General features: G+C 44.2%; 1 pseudogene; it reads right to left on the bottom strand.

Moving 5' to 3' along the window:
- Positions 1–16018: 16018 nt before the first annotated feature.
- Positions 16019–16456, bottom strand: LOC125102150 (transcription elongation factor A protein-like 8; annotated as a pseudogene).
- Positions 16457–22007: the final 5551 nt, after the last annotated feature.

Genomic DNA, 22007 nt, shown 5'->3' with positions numbered 1-22007 from the left:
TGTGACCTCAGCAAGTCACTGCCCCTCTCTGGGTTTCTATTTCCTCGTCTTTAAAACAAGGGTGGGGGGAGGAGGGAGCTTTTCCTTTGAGCAGCGAGGTCCTACTGTCTGGTGATCAAAAGCCAGCGGAAGGGCTGGAGGACCCAGCCAGGAAATCTCAGCCTCAGCTCAGCTTCCTATGTTAATGGTTTTGCCGAGGAGAAGCCCCCCGGGCCTGGGGAGGCTGCTTTATCAGAACGTGTTCTGGCTCACTAAGATCACACTTCACTCCACTGAGCTTCAAAAGGGGCACAAGGGCTCCTCAGCAGACAATCGTGGGCGGAACATCCACATGGCTAGTTAGGCTTAAAGGGATCACCTCACTGGGCAGCCCAGTGGGCTTTTGGGGGACCCAGAGGGGGTGAAAGCCAGCGGAGGCCGGCTGCAGCCTCACAGGCTTGAGCCTTTGTGGTTTTCACGTAGTTCTCATCTCTCCCGCTCTGCACATCCCAGATCCTGAAGGATTGTCCCAATGGGCCACAAAGACAGACAGACAACCTCTAGAAGGATGAAGTCCAAGCTGCGGGGCGGCCAGCCTCCCCCAGGGAGGGAGGGACCAAAACACATCTGTGAAAGTCACAGAGTCGTGGGTGGACCGTATTAGCAGCTCTGTGAGGAAAAGGGACAGGTTGTAGCTGATGCTAGAAGTTGCCTGTGTGATGTGGCTTCCCAAGAAACGAAAGCTTTGGTGCTGCCTTTAGAGAAAGAGTCTGAAGTTGAAGAAAAGTGTGAATATTAACGTCACTGTTTATAAATGCTTACTGTATTGGACCTAGCTGGTGGTTAGATGCGTTACCTCATCATATCCTGATAATCTCCATGGAAGAAAACACACTCACACTCTCCCCATATTTCCCATGAGCCAACTGAGGTTCAGAGAGGTTCAGTGGCTTGTCCGAGGCCACACAGCAGAGCAAGGGCAGAGGTGGGCTTCAACTTTGGGCCTCTGCCCCTATCCCACCACGGAAAAATCACGTGAAGAATAATCGAAAGAGCAGTGGTTTTCAGGGTGTGTAGGAGAAGTGGAGTCACATTTGCCCTGCACTGTGTCTTTGAGGGGGAGCTAAGGCTAAAGAGTGAAAGGAAATTATCATCCACTCATTACAAGGATGACATTTCTAGTAGCCAGTTGTCCGAAGGCCCTCTCAGGAGTGTTGATTCTTTGACTTTGGGTGGGTTTGTGGGTAACAGCCCAGGGTGGGTGGTTGAGTGAAGGACCCTGCTGCTAACCCTGACATTTTGGCAGATTCAAGGTCTGAGGGACCAAGTCAGGCAGACATGTCTTGGTCTCAGGCATCCAACAAGCCTCATCATATGAATGACTTCTTCGGTGGTGACCAGAGGTATCTCACACTGGACAGCCAGAGGCCACCCTGAGAATAAACCGAGCTTCAAAGAACACTGGCCTCCGGGTAAGGAGACCTGGTCTTCTGGCTTCAGCTTTTGGCTCGGCTCTATGCCCTCAGGTCAGTCACTTGACTTCTTGGGACCTCAGTTTCTTCATTGGTTAAAAGATGAGCTTGGATTGGATCATTTCTGTGGTCCTGAAACATAGCTGTTTTGCAGGAACTTGGAATGACAGGCAAGCCTGTAGTGTCTCCGAAGCCATGGAAAGAAGACTGAGGGTGGGCGCCATGGCAGCCTTCCAAGGGAAAGAGGTCCTCTTAGTGGGGTGGGCTAATTGTGGTCCTGGCTTGGAGGCGGGGGCCCGGAAGCTGGGCTGGTGGTCCAAACGCGGAAGCCAAGTTCTTACATTTTTATCATGGAGGAGCTGGGAGAAACACTCAGCAGACAGACTCAGCAGAGTGGGTTGTTGGTGAGGGTGTGTGTTTGGTCTGCTGAGCCTGATGCCTGTTGTGCGCTTCTTCCTGCACAGAGACACGAGACAGGTTCCAGAAGGCTCTAGGTCAGGGGCAGGGGAAACAGGCATGCAGCTCTCAAAGGGCTTGTCGGAGCTTTGCAGTTAACACCCCTGATAGTCTAAGTTATCCTAAATGAGGAGGAACTCCCACATGGTCCACTCTTTGAATGAAGGAAAACCCCAGGTTCAAATCCCAACTCTGCCGCTCACCCGCTGGGCGAATTGGGGCAATTCGCTTAACCTGGGATGTCCATATATAATTCATCATCTAAACAGGGGCCCTTTTGAGAACGGAGGGGAAAGCTATCCTTAATTATGCTGAGACAACCGCAGGCGCTGAGCCTGTTGGGGCAAACTGGGACATAGGTCACTCTGCTTACCCTATTTCTGCATTGAGAAATGGGACATTGCGGCATTAATATGCATGTAGTTCATATGGCTTCGTGCTGAAGGTGTAGGGAACGGCCCAGCCTTTAGTGGGTACTTGTGGACAAGGCTCCAAATTGCCCTTCTCAGAAACACAGAGAAGGGGGGCCAGCTTTGGTCCCAGAGAAGCTGTGCTCAGACCTGCTTCAAATCCACGTGTTCTTCCCTGGAGGGTCTGTGCTCAAAGCCAGCTAGGATTTGGGCCTCCCTTTGGGATCTGTTTGCCTTTTCATAAACACAGACGCAGGGTTTTTCTTGGCTGGGCCCCTCTGCTCACAGCTCAGGGATTGTACCTTGAAACATTCGCTCCCAAGTGATTTGAATCAGGATCTACCAGGAAGTTTGTTTTCCAAGGCCTTTAGTCAACATGTGGCTGTGGAAACACCAACCGGTTTCAATGTAGAGTCAACTCTTTTTTAAATAGGGACTTTCACATTAGACTTTTCAAAATAACATCATATTTAAACAATTCCATTTCCACCTTTCCATCACCAGCGGCAGTTGCCGGAGATATTTCTGTTCTAGCCAGTGGCTTTCCCAACCTATGTTTTAGCCAGTTCCTTGACTATGTCAGGGTCTGGGCTGTGACATCACAGGCTGGGGGGCAGAGGTGTGTGTGTGTGAAATCATGTTTCCACGGGCTTTGGTTTTCCCTCTGGCTCCTGACGTGGAGTCAAAGACTTCTTGGGCCAGAGTCTTATTTTGCTTCATTCTGATCCTTGGGTTTGTTGATTGCCTGAAATAGCAGCCATATGACCCACACCTTCCAAGGTCCCCCCGTATCCAGCCCTGGCACAATTCCAGAAGTTCCTATGCATATTTCAGCCCTTAAACTTCATAGCTCTGATGACCTTTGAGGTACCAGGATCTGGCATGAAAACTTTTATTTTTATTTTTTTTAAGATTTTTATTTATTTGACAGACAGATCACAAGTAGGCAGAGGCAGAGGCAGGCAGAGAGAGAGAGGAGGAGGAGGCAGGCTCCCTGCCGAGCAGAGAGCCCTACGTGAGGCTCGATCCCAGGACCCTGGGATCACGACCCGAGCCAAAGGCAGAGGCTTTAACCACTGAGCCACCCAGGCGCCCCTACTTTTTTTTTAAAAAGATTTTATTTATTTATTTGACAGAGAGAGAGAGCGCAAGCACGGGCAGGGAGAGGTGGAGAGGGAGAAGCAGACTCCCCTCTGAGTAGGGAGTGGGGCTTGATCCTAGGACCCCGGGATCATGACCTGAACTGAAGATAGATGCTCAACTGACTGAGCCACCCAGATGCCCCTGGCGTGAATGCTTTTGACAAAGTATCATGGGTCCCTAATGTGATCACTCTGAGCAGGCGCAGACTTACACTTGACCGAAGCCTGCAGGTTGGCTGGGTGCACACACCTGCCGTCTTCCCATAGCTGGGAGCCCCTGTCAGTTGCCTACTCTGGTCCCTTCCCTCCTGCCTCATACCTTCCCAGGTCCTGTCCTGATCACGGGCCGCCCACTCCCCGAGCTGGGGTATCTCTTTGCTGGCTGGGAAAGTCGTGCCAAGTCAGAGAAGCCCCTAGATCACCTGTTTGCTGTGCACTGGCCATGTGTGCATCACTCTAAGTGTAACACACAGCACTGCCCTTCGCAAGTCGTCGTCCAGCCTGCGCTCAAGAACTTGGGCCTCGAGGTGGGAGGTAGAGCGAGCGATAGGACGAAAAGAAATCAAGCCTTGCATAAGCCACCAAGTAATCCCTCCTGCCTCAGTTCTCTTGCTTGTAGAATGGGGTTGTTAGCAACAGTTCTTCCATGGACCCCTGTGAAAGCTCGGTGAGTTCATGAGTGTAAAGTGCCTGGAGCAATTTAGCAAGGGCTCCCATTGCTCTTGGCCATGTTTGCAATAAACCCTCATTGTAACCGTAGGAGGTGGGGACTCTGACTAGCCCCAGCCACAGACAAGTAACTGAGATATGGAAAGGCCAAGTGACTTGCCCAGGCCATGAGCTAGACCGATGGGCAGGAAGCATGGATTCCGGGAGTCTGATGCCCTGCTCTCTGTGACGTGAGAATCTGGGTTAAATCCCAATTCTGTCCCTTCACATATATTTTAGAGACCAATGTGCCAGGAGCCGGGGAGCCAGCGGGGAGCGCCACCCAGTTTTCCTGCTGCCTAGGCACAATCTCCTGCAATCCAGGCCCCTCTGGCTGCCCGGTCCATCTGGAGGCTGCAGGGAAATTCTTCCCGTAATACCCAGCCCCCGCCCCCTTTTATATAAATGGAAGCAGAACCTTTTGCAAGTTCAGAAGAATTAGATTTCTTTAATAGTAACCTGCAGGAAATACATTAAAAACACATTCTATCAGTTACAAATCTTAATGTCACCAGCCAAGCATGAGGGAATTAATGCCGGGCCCAAAAGTACATATAGTCAGCAACTCTGGGGCAGGGGCAGAGACGATTTATAGAGTGCGAGGTCTGGACGTCTGGAGCAGGCAGGCTGAGCTCAGCGGTGAAACTGAAACAGGGCTGTTTTCAGAAGGGGTGGGAGTGGGGGGGAGGCTCTGAGGGTGGCTTTGATTCAATCATCGTTTCCCATTGCTTCGAAATGTGATTTTTCTTTCTTTCTTTCTTTTTTGTAATGCCATAACAGCCAGGTTCTGATCTGTCATGAGAAGACCGCTTTTGTTAACTTAAACTCTTAGCAGGGGCAACTCTAAAAGGATCAGCCCCCCAAAAGTAAGCGACCCCACCAAGCAATCTGATTGTGATGAGCCCCCCACCCCCACCCCCGTCTCCCTGGCTCAGACAAAGGAGAAACTGGGCAGGGGACTGGGCTGGAGAATCTGGGCAGCAAAGACAAAACATAAGGATAATTAATGTGTAGCAGGAGCTATTTTCCTTTGCCTTCATGTTGTACAATAAAACACAATTACAGAAAACCACACCACACCACACTACACCACACCAAACAAAAAAACCCCAACAGTGTAGCTTAGGAAGTTGTGATGAGGGACACAGAGCAGGTCTTTTAAATTGTTTTAGTTTTTGCACTCAGCGCTTCATTTTGCCAAACTTGAATCTAACACAGCCTTGGAAAGACAGGTTTTGAATCTCAGGGATATCCTTATGCCCATTTTAGGAAGGACGGCAGCGTTAAGAACTCTGTAGAAGACCTTGTACATCACTTGGCTGTTGGGAATGGCCCCATCACCAGCCATGTGTTCACTGCTCACAGAGAAAGATGCTACGGGACTCAGTGGACGCTAGGGGCTGAACCCTGCAACATGTTCCTACCACTGACCCTTTTTGTTGAAGATCACCTAGCATTCCTCCTGGGGGTTGGGCAATTTCTGTGGCCTTTTTCCCGGGAGGAAAAGGTGACAAGGGGTCACACCACATCCCCTCCTTTTACAGCTGGGAAAACTGAGGCCACAGGCCTGAGCTGAAGTCAATAGATATTGGTAGAGCCAGGAATGAGAGCTGGGTTGTAGGACTCCCTGTTCAGTGCTCCTCTGCCACACTAGGGTGCCTCTTTTTCCCGAATGTGTTCATGTTGGGTCTGTAACTACCTGTTGGAAACTGGTAACGAGAGTCTCTCACCAGCCAGAGGACCCAGTGGACTGACCAGCCATCCCAGTTTTGCCAGGGTTGAAGTAGGGGTTCCTGGTACACAGATTTTTAGTGCCAAGCCTGGGACAGCCCCAGGAAGACCGGGCTGTTTCCTTGTAACCAATGCCCTGTTGTGTTCACTGGTGAGTGGGCATTGAGTCTGTGTTGAGGCCGATCAGAAGTCAGAGAGGAAGAAGGCATTCCTTGTGCCAATGAGTTGACTTGGAATACAATGATCCAAGAACTGAGATTTTTAAAAGTTAAGGAAAGCAGGGGTTTGTCCTGAATTAGAACAGCTAACACTTTGAGCCTGATTTATAGTGTTAGTGCACTCCACACGCCAAATCTTAATTACCTGGGCCCTTAAGGCAAAGATGTCTGATTAAAATCATTTTTACAAAGTGGGAGACTGAGGCACAGAGCTGGTCCAGCCGCCTAAGCCAGTGCAGCTCACAGTAAGGGATGGAACTCGCAAAAGCCCCGGTTCTCTGACCCTTGGCCCATGCTGATCCCCACCCCTTCTCTGCTCAGGAACACTGGCTAGAGGCCAGACCTTGAGTTCTGTCTTTAATTGTTGGGAAGCAGGAAGCCAGAAGCTGGGGGTTTCTAAATTCAGTTCCAAGGACCTTGGATTAACACCAAAATAATTCCCTTCCTGGCAACTCGCTCTCGGAAAAGCACCTTAGGGGGGACAAAGAATGATCTTGGTTTGATCAAGCAAGGCTATTTGTTTACCTTTAGCCTCTGCGATCTGAAAGTTGAGCTCCTCCCCAAATGCCAAACAGCCCTAGTTCTGGCCATCGCTTCCCACTCCCCCGGAATGGACTGACTCCCATCCGCACTTCTGAAATTAGAGCTGGAGGTGAAAGCTTAGCAGAGCTTTGAGTTTCAATGCCTTTCTTCTTTCTTGGGTTTTAACTGCTTTTTCTGGCCTCCGGGAATCCCTTGGAAGTTAATAAAATTTACTACATCAAAGGGCTGCGCGGCCATTACCCAATTAAAACCTCACAGCACTCCTGCAGCAGGTAAGCATTATTAACCCCATTTTACAGATGGGGATACTGAGGTTAATTGGTTTGCCCCTGGCTCCTGAGGAAATGAGTAGCCCAGCTGGCAGTGGGGGGGGGGGGGGGAGTTGTCTCTGTCAAAATCCGTTTTCCAAAGCACCTTGATTTCTTCAAGATTTTCTTTTTCCTTTAGGAAACGGATTTCTTACCAGCAGCCCAGAGGATGAGGAATTTCCCCAAAGCAGGCTCCTACCTTCCACCCGGAGAGGTGCCATAAAAATAGATGAAAGCTAAGAGTTCAGTGCAGTAATTTAGGAAACAATTTGGGCCTTTCAGAAATTAATGTTATTTAAAGATGCAGATTCATTCACCCCAGTGGCCTCCTGGGAGTGCTTCCTGAACCATCTGGTTCAATCAGCTCATTTTCTTTCCCCTAATCCTCCTGGCTCTCCTGTGTGTATGTACAGCGAAGGTTCCTGGGGAACTCACAGCATGAATAAAAAGCAAAGACCTTTCTCTTTCAACCAGCCACCTCTCCTCTTTTCCAAACAGCATTAAATTCCTAATCCTGTTTATTCTTAATGGGGGGGGGGGTATAAAATTCAGGTTCCAACAGACAATAAGGAGATCTGTGGAGGCCTCCTCCAGGGCTCCTGTCTTCCCAGTCTGGGTCCAGCCCGGAAGGTTGGGGGATTTTTACCCCATTTGCTGAGAGGACCCTACAAAACCTGGTGGTGTTTGGGGATACATTTGCCCAGGCCTGCTGAAGGAGGAAGGAAAAAAAAAATGTTTTTGGTCTGGTTAAAGCTATCCATGAGCCACAGGGAAGATTTCAAAGAGTCAGGTGAGAGTTTTCAAAAGAAGGGTTTCAGCATGGTCCCAAGGATGTAAGTCCCTACTTCTTGCTGTTCAAGTCCAATTATAATCCACAAAGGCGGGATGCTGTGTTTACATAAATAATTAGGAGGTTCTGGAGAGCCAGACGTGTTAGAGCACACAGGAGGCAAGCCCATAAATTACATTGGGGAATTAGGGTCAGAGTGATCTTATCTCTGTAAATCCGGCCAAATTCCGGCAAGCTAAAGGACCATCCGATTGACTGAGCCTTGGGAGGCTCAGGCTACAGAATCCAGGGAGCTGGGGTTGGGGCTACCCGTGCCCACCCTCACCCCACCTCCCTTTACTGCTTCTCCCTGTGCAAGTTTGCCGGCTGGCTCTGAGAGCTACAGGGTGGCAGGAAGAAGAATTGCCCTAACTTGCTCTTTGCCCAGCCTGCAAGGGAGGAAGGCAGGAGAGGGGTGTAGGCACCTCGTTTCTATCCTCTCTTTTTCCTCCTGGACCACACAGGCTCTCGCTCTTAAAACAACAGGCATAGTACAGGAGTGGTGATGGGAAACAGCAACAGAACAGAGCTTCTCCGGACCTTTCCCTCCTGCAGAGGCCAGACCTGCATGTTTGCCTTCATTCAGTAGAGATGAATTGAGTACCCCCCCTACCCCCCACTCCCCAGGTGCCACGGCACAGCCACAGCGCAGGGAGGAGGGCTCAGGTTCCAAGACCAGAATACTTGATTTGAATTCTCCTTCTGCTCACTACCCTGGGGGAGTGACCTGACTCTCCCGGCCTCAGCTTCCTTATCTGGAAAGCAGGGTAGCAATAGCACCATTCCCAGAGGTGAGACGAGGATTACCAGAAGTCATTCCTAAAGCGCTCTTAGAACAACTATGGGCACAGAGTAAGTACTCAGTGTGTGTTGTTTGTTGCTAGTACTAATCCTGTGCTAGACACACGTGGGTCTTGGGTCCCAAGGTGGTCACGAGCTGGTTGAGAAGGACGTTCCCACGTAAACACAAAAGAGATGACAAGGAGTATTGTTGATGAGCTCCAAAGTGAACGGAAAAGAATTCAGTTCTTTTTTTTTTTAAATACATTTATTTGACACACAGAGAGCGATCACAAGTAGGCAGAAAGGCAGGCAGAGAGAGAGGGGGAAGCAGGCTCCCTGCTGAGCAGAGAGCCTGATGCGGGGCTCGATCCCAGGACCCTGAGATCATGACCTGAGCCGAGGGCAGATGCTTAACCCACTGAGCCACCCAGGTGCCCCAAAGAATTCAGTTCTAAGGAGCAGGCAGAGGGCAAGATTGTGTGGCAGGAGAAGGCTTCTCAGAGGAAGGAAGGCTTAAGCTGGGCTTGAAAGATGTGCAAGATTTGGCTGGACCACAGAAAGGCATGAGAGATCAGGAGAGAGCTCCAGGCAAGGGGCTAGAGCTCCAAGAATCCACAAGAATTAAGCTAGAAGTAAAGCATTTTGCAACTCTGATGCTTTCAAGACCACAAGCCAAACCTCTTCAATTAAGATTTCCAAATCAAAATGTTGGTCTTCTTATAGAGAAAGAAATATTGATTTGGGTTAATTTCATCTGACCAAACAATGTTACAAAGTAAGGGCAACCGAGCTTATTGTGAAAAGACCAGAAGAGGCATAGATCTATTATAAACAGAGCTCCAATTTTTTTTGCATATTTATTTTTTAAATATTATTTTATTTTTTCAGTGTTCCAAGATTCATTGTTTATGCACCACACCCAGTGCTCCATGCAACATGTGCCCTCCTTAGTACCTACCACCAGGGTCACCTATTCCCCCACCTCCTCACCTCCAAAACCCTCAGTTTGTTTCTCAGAGTCCACAGTTTCTCATGGTTCATCTCTCCCTCCGGTTTCCCCAATTCACTATTCCTTTCCTTCTAATGTCCTCCATTTTATTCCTTATGCTCCACAAGTAAGTGAAACCATATGATAACTGACTCTCTGCTTGACTTATTTTATTCAGCATCATCACCTCCAGTCCCATCCATGTTGATACAAAATTTGGGTATTCATCCTTTCTGATGGAGGCATAATACTCTGTAGTATATATGGACCATATCTTCTTTATCCATTCATCTGTTGAAGGGCATCTTGGTTCTTTCCACAGTTTGGCAACCGTGGCCATTGCTGCTATGAACATTGGGGTACAGATGGCCCTTCTTTTCACTACATCTGTATCTTTGGGGTAAATACCCCGTAGTGTAATTGCAAGGTCATAGGGTAGCTCTATTTTTAATTACTTAAGGAATCTCAATTTACAAAAGGGGAGAACAGGTATATCTGACAGAGATATTACTGAAATAAAATCATGCTGGTTGGTGAGGTAAAAAGTATTCTATCCAGAAAGTGTTCCATTCGTTCAATCATTCTTTGAATGCGTATCAAGGGTTTACTGTGTGCCAGGCATTCAGGAAAACTCTGGTAGTGTCAGTAAACATGGATTCTGCTATATGTGTGTTGACCTCATGTCATTTTTCTGTATGTTAGGAAATGATCTAAAATAAATGAAAGCAGGTCCCCATGAAGCAAGCATTTAAAAACATTGCTATATATAGTGTGTTTCTAAAAATTTTTAATGCCTTCATGCAATTTCATAAATGAATTTGGTCTTCATCTGAGTAAGAATTGCAAAAATTTGTTACTGGACATTAAAAAACCTTACCCAATCCCCAACAACTGAATTTCTAAACAAATTTTCCTTGACTATCACTGCTTACAAAAATGAATTCATTCTAGAAGCTGTCAATGAATGAGTCAATCACATGCCCAGCACCATTGGAGTTATGACAAAGGATAAGAAAGGATTTTTGCTTCCAGAACAACACCAAGCAACAGGGATTGGATTTATTCTCCTTCTTGGAACAACCAACCGACAGACAAAACATATAGAACAATGGTTTTCAAACTCTATCAGGCAATAAAGGACAGTTATTGAGAGACAGGAAAACAAAGTAAGCCCTGAGTGCCCAGGCTTACTGTCTTATGAGGGTTTCCAAGCTGCAGCATGGGAAGAGAATCCAGGTGGAGCTCAGCAAATTCTCTGAGTTGAGAATTCTCTGGGTCTGAGGCAGAGCTAAAAGTCTGAGGAGAATAAGGTGGCTAGAATTTGCAGGACAGAGTACTAAGGAGGAGAAAGCTGCGCAGAGATCTGGGAATCTGGAGAGGGTCTCCCTCAGGTGTTCAGCACGATAGACCTGTGAGTGGGAGAAAACTATGCCAAGCTGGAGAAAGAACCATCTGGAAGGATTAGAGAATAATGCTAGGTGTTCACACAGAGCTGGGAACAGAGTCTGTTCCCCCCCAGCCAGACTGGAAAACTGTATCATTCATGGAGCATTGGGTAGAACACTCAATGGGTATTGTGTCAACAGTAGGGAATGATTAGCCCTCTACTAAACACTGCTGTGATCCTACCTAATAGCTCTTAAAAGTAAGACTGAAGGGATCAAGCTGTTTCTAAGCAATCTAATTGACTCCCATGACAAAGTACAAGAATATTTACAGAAATATCAAAATATCCAGCACCCAACATGGTAGAATTCACAATGTCTGGAATGTAAACAAAGACTACTAGGCATGAATGCAAAATATGACTCATAGTGAGAAAAAGAAATCAATCAAAATTGACCTGTACTGGGGCATCTGGGTGGCTCAGTCAGTTAGGCGGCCCACTCTTGGTTCTGGCTCACGTCATGATCTCCTGGGTCATGAGATCGAGCCCCATTTCTGACTCCATGCTAGGCGGGGAGTTGGCTTGAAATTTCTCTCCCTCTTCTCCAACCCCTGCTTGTGTGTGCCCACTTTCTCCCTAAGTCAAGTAAATAAATCTTAAAAAAAAAAAATTTTTTTTGACCTGAACTGACACAGAGATTATAATTAGCAGCCCAGGATGTGAAACCAGCTGTTATGACTGTATTCCATATGTTAAAAAACATGTATGATTTTAATAAGACACAAATCAAAGTTTTGGGGATAGAAACTGCAATAAGGGAGATGCTCAAGATTCAAAGCAGATCAGACTTGGCAGAAGAATATTTTAGTGAACAGGAAGACATAACAAGAGAAGCTATTCAAAATTATACAGGGGGGAAAAGGTTTAAAAAATGAAGAAAGCATCAGTACACTAATGGGGCAACTTCAAACAGCCCAGTATATACATAATTGGAGGCCCTAGGGGGAAAGGGTTGGAATACAGGAAAATTATTTGAAGAAATAATGGCCAAATTTTTTTTCCAAATTTGATAAAAACTGTAAGCTCACAGATCCAAGAAGCTCAATGAGTACAAGAAACCCACGTTCAAGAAACCCAAAGGGAACTACACCAACGCGCATGTAACTCAATTGCTCAATCCCTTTGGTGAAGAGAACATTTTAGAAGCAGCTTAGAAGCTTAGAAGCAGAAAAGACATACAGAAGAACAAATGGAAGGATAGCTGCAAATTTCTCACTGGAAACAGTGCAAGTGAGAAGCCAGGGAAGCGAAATAGTTTAAGTACTGAAAGGAAAAAAGAAACCTCTCAGTCTAAATCTTTTTTTTTTTTTAAAGATTTTATTTATTTATTTGACAGACAGAGATCACAAGTAGGCAGAGAGGCAGGCAGAGAGAGAGGGGGAAGCAGGCTCCCCGCTGAGCAGAAAGCCCAACTCAGGGCTCAATCCCAGGACCCTGAGATCATGACCTGAGCTGAAGGCAGAGGCTCAACCCACTGAGCCACCCAGGCGCCCCTCAGTCTGAATCTTATACCTAGCCAAAATATCTTCAAAAATGAAGGTTCCCTAAGATCTCTTCAGACAGAATTCATCACCAGCAGAACTATACTCTTAAGAAAGAGTATAGTTCTCAGTCTCTCTCTCAGTCTCTCTGTCCTTCAGGCAGGAGGAAGATGATACCAGATAGAAACATGGGTCTCCCCTAAAGAATGAAAGGCACTGGCAAGTTTATCTACACAAGGAAATACACACACACACACACACACACACACACACACATTTTAACTGTGGTGCATATCTTTCAGAGGTAACTGTTTAAACAAATAAATGTGCTTTATTACACATGTATGAGTGAAAAGGTATGACAACAAAAGCATAAAGGCCAGGAGGGGAGAAATGGATATATACCATAGTCAAGTTCTTATACTATATGTGAAATGGAATCCTAACAAAAGCAGATGGTGTGAAGATATACCATGAACCCTAAAGCAGCCAACGAAATAACAAAACAGAATTATAGCTACTAAGGCCAACAAAGGAAATAAAACAGAATCATAAAAAAATATGCAGTTGAAAAGAAGGCAGAGAAAGAGAAATAAAGGAACCAAAAAGTGAACAAATTTAAAAGAAACAAGATGATAGACTTAAATTTAACCATACCAATAACCACATTAAAAACAAGTGGTCTCAACTCTACAGTTTCACTATAGGCAAATTAATGGAAATAGAAATAGAAAGTAGAATTCAGCTTGCCTGGGGTTGGGGGAGGGGAAAATGAGGACTTACTGCTTATGGGTAACTGAGTTTTCAGTTTTGCAAGATGAAAAGGTCCTGGAGAGTGTTTGCCTGACAGTATGACACTGTTAACACTACTGAACTATGTACTTAAAATGGTTAAGATGTCAAATTCTGTGATGTGTATTTTGCCACAATTAAAACCAAACCAAATTTAAAAAAAAAAATCCCTGTATTTCTCTGAGTTGAAAAAAAAAAAAGCCCAAATGCTTTAATTAAAAGGCAGAGATCATCAGATTGGATAAGAAAGCAAGGCCAGGGACGCCTGGGTGGCTCAGTTGGTTGGACGACTGCCTTCGGCTCAGGTCATGATCCCGGGGTCCCGGGATCAAGTCCCACATCGGGCTTCCAGCTCCATGGGGAGTCTGCTTCTCCCTCTGACCTTCTCCTTGCTCATGCTCTCTCTCACTGTCTCTCTCTCAAATAAATAAATAAAAAATCTTTAAAAAAAAAAAAAAAAAAGGCCAAATTATATGGTGCTTATAAGACACGCACTTTCTTTCTTTCTTTGTTTTTAATCACAAATGTGTCTGTATTTTTATTTTATTTTTTTTTTTTAAAGGCAGGCAGAGAGAGAGAGGGAGAGAGGGAAGCAGGCTCCCTGCTGAGCAGAGAGCCCGATGCGGGACTCGATCCCAGGACCCTGAGATCATGACCCGAGCCGAAGGCAGCGGCTTAACCCACTGAGCCACCCAGGCACCCCCGTATTTTTATATTTTGATATTTGCATTTCAATAGTCATACTCCCTTGGCAATGCAATATATTATTATTTTAAATATTTCAAAAAAATGGTTCTAAGCAGGGATCCTTTGTCTTCTCCAGATACTAAGGGTATCTCCACCCAGGAAGAGTTTGGAAGTCCTGCCCTAAGCCTCACCTCATCCCTCACCTGGCCTTTTCTTGGATGCTTCATTTCCATATCTACTCATAACAGATGTTCTGAGCGTCCGCTGTGTCCCAGATGTGCTCGAGTCACTAGCAACACAGATACATGTGTCTATAAGGTCCCTGCCCTGCCAGGGTCCCACCCATGGCCACTTCACCCAATGCTGGAAAGGTAAAGTTATGGGGCTCAGAAAGCTTACACTGGGGAGAATTACCCTGTCCAAGGACAAGGAATTACCTTGTCCAAATTACCTTTACCAAGCGGGACTTCCTGGAGAAATGAGTTTAGCAGTACAAGACAGAGGGAAGCCGGGAGAGTTGCCTCAGCCAAGTGGCCAGGTGGATCAGCATATGCAAATGCCTTTGGTGGAGGAGCCCTCAGGCAGGCCTGGGTTATAGTTCAGTGACAGGAGGGGTCAGTGGGCATCCAGGGGCAGGGCAGAGCAGCAAGACCTTGCACATCTTGTCAGGGGCTTGGATTTTCACCATTGGAGCTATGGGGAACATCCAAAGCAGGGAGAAGAATGGGGGCTGCCATCAGATCAAGAGAGTCCTATCTACCTTTTGAAATGATCACTATAGTAACAAGCAAGTAGAAGGGACTGGAGAGAGTAAGAGAGAAAGCAGAGAGATGAGCCAGGGGCTGCTGTAGGTAAAGCAGTCTGCATGAAATTATTTTGAGCTGAAAACAGGCTTTTTCCTGAACTCCTTTATATAAAAGCAAGGTCCCCCGAAATAACTCAATTGTCCTAAACCCCTTCCCCAGGAGCAACTAAGGAAATAAACCCAGACACTATCACAAAACTACCAATAATACTTCTCATCTATTCTCCTGTGGGCCCATTTATCTCCTCTAAAAGTCGTTTTCTTTCCTTGTAAGTATGCTCTCCTCCTCTGCTTCTCTTACTAAGTTGGTAATAAGCTCCCAAATTCTAACTGCCTAGTACTCGAATAAAAATCTGTCTTTTCTCTTGTCTTTTGTCAATTTAATTCACAGGTCCTAGTTACTGAACCTAAAAGGGTAGAGGAAAAGTTTTCCATTCTGCCCTGACGTAGGTATCTGGGAGATAAATGGTCTCAAGTAGGGACAGAGTGTTGGAGATGAAGAAAAGTAGATGGGTTCAAGACAGCCTTTAAGAGATCATTGAGGTCAAGAGCATGGATTAGAGAGACAGCCTGCCTGGGTTTATAATCCTGCCTCCACCACTGTGAGACACAAGCTGGATGACCTTGGGCAAAGGAAACACACTTTTTTTTTTTTTCTGTAATAATTGCCAGTTTTATTCCTCTGGCTAAGAGATCCAGAGGTAACTTGAAGTTTATATTTTTTAAATAGTTCTTCCATCAAGATTTTAGTTGCCCCCATTGCCCTTATAGCTGGTTGCAAATTATTTAACTCTTACTTATAAAACTTTCATTCTTTGTGTGTGTGTGACATGTGTTCATGAAAAAACACATATAAGCAAAAAGAAAAAAGCTCATGCCACACAGAAATAAACAGTTACATTTTTTATATATGTCTGTATGTGTAACATGAACTCAAATTTGGGATTTAATCCTATGTATGTGAGCTGATACTCAATATATTGCTTTGTAACCTGTTATGATTTACTTTACAATATACAAAGAATATATTTTCATGCAAATGTGAGAAACTTTCCAATTGATAAACAGACCTGGAGAATGGGTCAAAATACAAAATTCAGTGAGATGGTAGTAACAAGGAAGCTACCTGAAACAAAATTCCACCAGATGATTAAAGTAAAACGAAGGTCAAAGATACATCAGAAAACACTAACAGAAAGAAAGAAGAGGCCAGATTTTAATATCAGACAAAAAAATAATTCAAGGCCTAAATCACACAGGGTAAGGACGGCTGTGTGAATGTCTTTGCTTCCGAGCATCACAAACTTGTTTCTTACTCTTCTTATCTCTTCCCTAAGCCTTTCCAACTCATCTACTCCTCTTACCATTTCTTCAGGGTCCAAATGCCTCACAGGAGTGTCCTCTTTAAACCCCTGGCCAGCCTGGGTCGGCCCTCCTCTAAGATTTCCTTCTGCTTCCCAGCTTACACCTTCTTTGGAAGGTTGAGAGTTTCCTTCCGCCTCCTGTGGGACATCTTCCGAATGGAGGTCTGCCCTTTGGCATGTTCTGTGGTTTGCCTTCATTTTCTTCACAAGATTTTTGCATGTTGAGTATTTTTCTGTCTTTTCTTTTGAATAAATTAATCCTGAAAGGATCCAGGGCAATTTCTCCTTCCCTACCAATATGGAGCTACTGCAGGGAAACAGGCCGTAGACTATAAAGACTTCTGCACATGTCCAAGAAACACACTTTAAATATAAAGACACAGATATGTCAAAAAGTAGAAGAGTGAAAAAAGGTGTACCATGCTAACACTAATAAGAAAGACGGACTTGGGAATGTATGGTACAGTATGGTGACTATAGTTAGTACTGTACTAACTATAGTTTGAAAGTTGTTTAGAGAGTAGATCTTAAAAGTTCTCAACATAAGGGGCACCTGAATGGCTCAGTTGGTTGAGCACCCAACTCTTGATTTTGGCTCAGGTCATAATCTTGGAGTCGTGGGATCCATCCCCACCTCAGGCTTCATGCTCAGCAGGGAGTCTGCTTAGGATTCTCTCTCTCCTTCTCCCCTCACTACCCTCCTCTCTAAAATAAGTAAACAGATCTTTCAAAAAAGAATTCTCAGGTGCCTGGGTGGCTCAGTTGGTTAGGCAACTGCCTTCAGCTCAGGTGCATGATCCCAGAAATCCCACGTCAGGCTCCCATCTCCATGGGGAGTCTGCTTCTCCCTCTTACCTTCTCCCCTCTCATGCTCTCTCTCATTCTCTCTCTCAAATAAATAAAGAAAATCTTAAAAAAAAAAAAAAAGAGAGAGAGAGAGAGTTCTCAACACAAGAAGAAAATTTGTAACTATGTGTGGTGGTGGATGGTAGCTAGACTTAATGTGGTGACCTTTTTTTTTTTAAAGATTTTATTTATTTATTTGACAGAGATCACAAGTAAGCAGAGAGGCAGGCAGAGAGAGAGGAAGGGAAGCAGGCTCCCTGCTGAGCAGAGAGCCCAATGCGGGACTCGATCCCAGGACCCTGAGATCACGACCCTAGCCGAAGGCAGCGGCCCAACCCACTGAGCCACCCAGGCGCCCTATTTTGAATTGAATCAATATGTTATACCATGAAACTAACATAACATTATATGTCAATTATATCTCAAAAAAGATGTCTATGACTTGGAAAGGTGTCCATGAAATATTAAATTAAAAATAGTTGTGAACCAAAAGAAAAAGAAAGACAGAGAAAGGATAGAGGGAGGAAGGAAGGAAGGAAGGTAGATTAGTTAACATCAGAAAAAAGTAGATTTCAGAGCAAAGAATGTTGCCATGTATAAAGAATATAATTTCAAAAAATATATACATTATTTCACATCATAAAGTGGTCAATTCATCAAGATGGCTTAGTTCTAGAAGTTTATGCACTAAATAACAGAGTTTCAAAATACATGAAGCAAAAACTGACAGAATGGCAAGGATAAACTTGCAAATCACAACTATAGCAGAGATTTTAACACTTCTGCTTAATAAGTGATATTGATAGGTAGAACATAATCAAGGGTATAGAAGGTAAACAGCACCATCAATCAACTTGACCTAATTGATATTTATAGAACACTCCATTCAACAACAGCAGAAGGCACATTCTTCTGAAACGCACATGGAACATTTACCAAAATAGGCCATATTCTGGGCCATAAAAGAAGTCACAATAAATTTTAAAAGGCTCAAGTCACAAAAAATATGTCCTCTCATCACAGTGGAATTAAGTTAGAAGTTAATAACAAAAAGATTCCTGGAAAATCTCCAAATATTTTGAAACTAGACAACACCCTTCTAAATAAGCCATGGTGGAATAAAAATACAAAAGGGAAACCCCAAAGGTATGTTGAATGGAATGAAGATGAAAATTCAACCTACCAAAATTTGTGGGACTCTACTAAACGAGTATTTGAAAGGTCTCAAGTCAATAATCTCATCTTCTACCTAAGGAACAGGAAGAAGAAAAGCAAATGAAACCGAAGAAATAAAAAAGCAAAGATCAGAGCAGAAATTAATGACATAGACTACAGCAAAACAATGAAGAAGATCAATGAAGCCAAAAGATAGTTCATAAAGAGGAAATCAATAAAACTGCTGAACGTTTAGCCACATGCATCAGGAAGAAAAAGAGGAGACACAAATGACCAATATCAGTAATGACCTCACTATAGATTTTACTGGTTAAAAAAAAGGATAATAGGAGAATATTATGAACAACTTTGTTAATGTCAACAGTGAACAATGAATACCAATACATTAGACAATTTAGATGCAATGGACAAATTCCTTGAAAGATAAACTACCAAAACTCACTTTGTAAGAATCGATAACCTGAATAGTATTTAAATTGAATTTCTAACTTAAAATTTTTCCTTAATGAGAACTCCAGGCTTAGACAACTTAACTGGTAAATTCAACAAATATTAAAGGAGGAAAAAAATACCAATTCTATACAAACTCAGAAAATGGAAGGGGAGAGAAACCTCCCAACTCATACTGAGGCCAGTATTACTCTGATATTGAAACGAGACAAACACATTTATAAAAAAAGAAAACTACAGACCAATAGCCCTCATTAACATAGAGAAATTTCAAACAAAATTCTAGCTAATCAAATCTAACAGTACATAAAAAGATAAAATCCATCATGACCAAGTGGGGTTTATTCTAGGCAGGCAAGTTTGATTTAACATTTGAAAATCAATATACTTCACAATATTAACAAAATAAGAAAGAAAAACCAAATGAGTATCTTAGCAGATGAAAAAAACCTTTGACAAAAATACAATATCCAGGGGCGCCTGGGCGGCTCAGTCAGTTAAGCATCCAACTCTTCATTTTGACTCAAGTAATGATCTCAGGGTTATGAGATGGAGCCTGTGGTGGGCTCTGTGGTAGGCATGGAGCCTGCTTAAGTTTCTTGCTCTCCCTCTCCCTCTGCTCCTCCACCCCCATCTTGCCCTCTCTGTTTCTTAAAAAAAAAAAAAAAAAAAAAAAAAAAACAGAAAAAAGAAAGAAAGAAAGAAATAGAGAAACAAACTAACATCCATTCCTGATTAAAAGCTAAGCAAACTAGTCATAGAAAGGAACTTCCTCAATCTGATCAAGACCATCCGTGAAAAACCTATGCTAAGGGCACCTGGGTGGCTCAGTCAAGTAAGCGTCTGCCTTTGGCTCAGATCATGATCCCAGGGTCCTGGAATGGAGCCCCACATTGGGCTCCCTGCCTGTTTCTCTCTCTCCATCTGTTTGCAGCTTCCCCTGCTTGTTCTCCCCTCCCCCACTTTCTGTTAAATAAATAAATAAAATCTTAAAAAAAAAAGAAAAAAATCTATGGCTAAAATAATATCTAATAGTGAGACTGATTGCTTTCCCTCTAAGATGAAGAGCAAGATAAAGGATACTGCTCACATCACTTCTATTCAACATAGTATTAGAGGTTTTAGTTTCTTGCAATGAGGCAAGAAAAAAATAGGCATTTATATTGAGAAGGAAGAAGTAAAATTGTCTTTATTTAAGATAAGCATGATCCTTAAAGAAAAATTGATAAACCAGGCTTAATCAAAATCAAAAACTTCTGTGCTATGAGAGACTTCTGCTATTAGGAGAATGAAAACCCGGGGTGCCTGAGTGGCACAGTCAGTTAAGCGGCTGCCTTCAGCTCAGGTCATGATCACAGGGTCCTGGGATTGAGCCCTGCATCAGGCTCCCTGCTCAATGGAGAGCCTGCTTCTCTCTCTCTCCCTCTGTCTGCCGCTCTGTCTACTTGTGCTCTCTCTCTCTGTTAAATAAATAAAATCTTTCGGAGAATGAAAAGCCAAAGACTGGGAGAAAAACTTCTGCAAATCATTTAGCTGATAAAGAAGTTGTAGTTGTAATATGTAAAGAGTTCTTATAACTCAATAATAAGAAAACAACCCAATTTTAAAAATGAGCAAAAGCTTTGAATGGACACTTCACCAAAGGAGACATCCAGGTGATAAATAAGCACAGGAAAAGATGCTCAACATTATTAGCCATCAAGGAAGGCAAATTAAAACCACAGTGAGAAACCACTACCTACACTATTTAGAACAGCTTTTAAAAAAAGAGAGAGATGAACAATACCAAGTTTTGGTAAGAATGGGGGACAATGGAAACTTCTATGTACACTGCTGGTGGAAGTATTAAATGAGACAGCCACCCTGGAGAAATGTTTGTTAGTTTCTTATAAAGCCAAACTTACCATTTAATCCAGCAACTCCACTCTTAGGTATTTACCCAAGAGAGAAATAAAAACATATATCCACAAAAAGACAGGCTGGGGTATTTATGGGGGCTTTATTCATAATAGAAAAAACTAGAAATAACCTAAATATCCATCGTAGATAAATAGATAAATACACTGTGGTATATTCTTACAATGGACTACTGCTCTGCAACAAAAGGGAAAAAACTACCCATAAGTGCCACAAAACTGATGAATCACATAGACGTTATGGTGAGTCACAGACACAAAAGACTAGTGTTATGGACTGAATTGTGTCCCCAAATTCATATGTTGAAGCTCTAACCAACATCACCATATTTGGAGACAGGGACTTTTTTTTTTTTTTTTAAAGATTTTATTTATTTATTTGACAGAGAGATCACAAGCAGGCAGAGAAGCAGGCAGAGAGAGAGGAGGAAGCAGGCTCCCTGCCGAGCAGAGAGCCCGATGCGGGGCTCGATCCCAGGACTCTGAGATCATGACCTGAGCCGAAGGCAGCGGCTCAACCCACTGAGCCACCCAGGCGCCCCGAGACAGGGACTTTTAAAGAAGTAAAGTTGAGTAAGGTCATAAGGATTATAGGACCCTAATCCAGTAGGACTGGTGTCCTTAAAAAAGGAGGGAGAGACGCTAGTGATGTGCCCACACAAAGAAAAGGCCATATAGGGACACGGTGAGCAGGCAGCCATCTGCAGCCAAAGAGCGAGGCCTCAGGAGAAACCAAACCTGTCAACACCTTGAGCTTGGTCTTCCAGCCTCTAGAACTGTGAGAAAATAAATTTCTGTTGTGTAAGCCTCCCAGTCTCTGGTATTAGATGGCAGCCCCCAGATACCTCCCCCCTCCATGTGTTTCTCCCCCAGCCATTCCTTCTGGAACCTCTGTTCTCCCTGAAGCCTTGAAAGTATGCCTTCCTCATACTGTACCCCCTAATAATACTTTTAAATAAAGAAACATTAAAAAAAAGTGGCTTGGTCAGTTGGTGGCTTAGTCAGTTGGGCATCCAACTCTTGATTTCTGCTGGGGTCATGATCCCAGGGTCAGGAGTTAGAGCCCCAGGGCTCCATGATCAGCAAGGAGTCTACTTGAGATTCTCTTCCCTTCTGGCCCTCCCCTTCTTGCACATGTGCACACACACTCTCTCTGAAATAAATAACTTTAAAAAAAAAAGTGTCAGAACACCTGGGTGGCCCAGCTGGCTGAGAGTTGGACTCTTGATTTCAGCTGAGGTCATGTTCTTGGGGTGGTGGGATGGAGTACCACCTCCTGCTGGAGCCTGGTTAAGATTCTCTCTCCCTCTCCCTCTGCTCCCCCCACTACCCTGTTCGGACAGTCTCTTTCAAATAAATAAATAAATAAATAAATAAATGTAACTAATACAATTATATAACTACATTTACATGAAGTTTTAGAACAGGTAAAACTAATCTATAGTGACAGAGACAAGATCAATGGTTGCCTGGGGC

Source organism: Lutra lutra, chromosome 6, assembly GCF_902655055.1.
Source record: "Lutra lutra chromosome 6, mLutLut1.2, whole genome shotgun sequence".
NCBI classification, from domain to species: Eukaryota; Metazoa; Chordata; class Mammalia; order Carnivora; family Mustelidae; genus Lutra; species Lutra lutra.
Note: the sequence above shows the minus strand (reverse complement) of the source record. Positions and strands in the feature narration are given on the sequence as shown.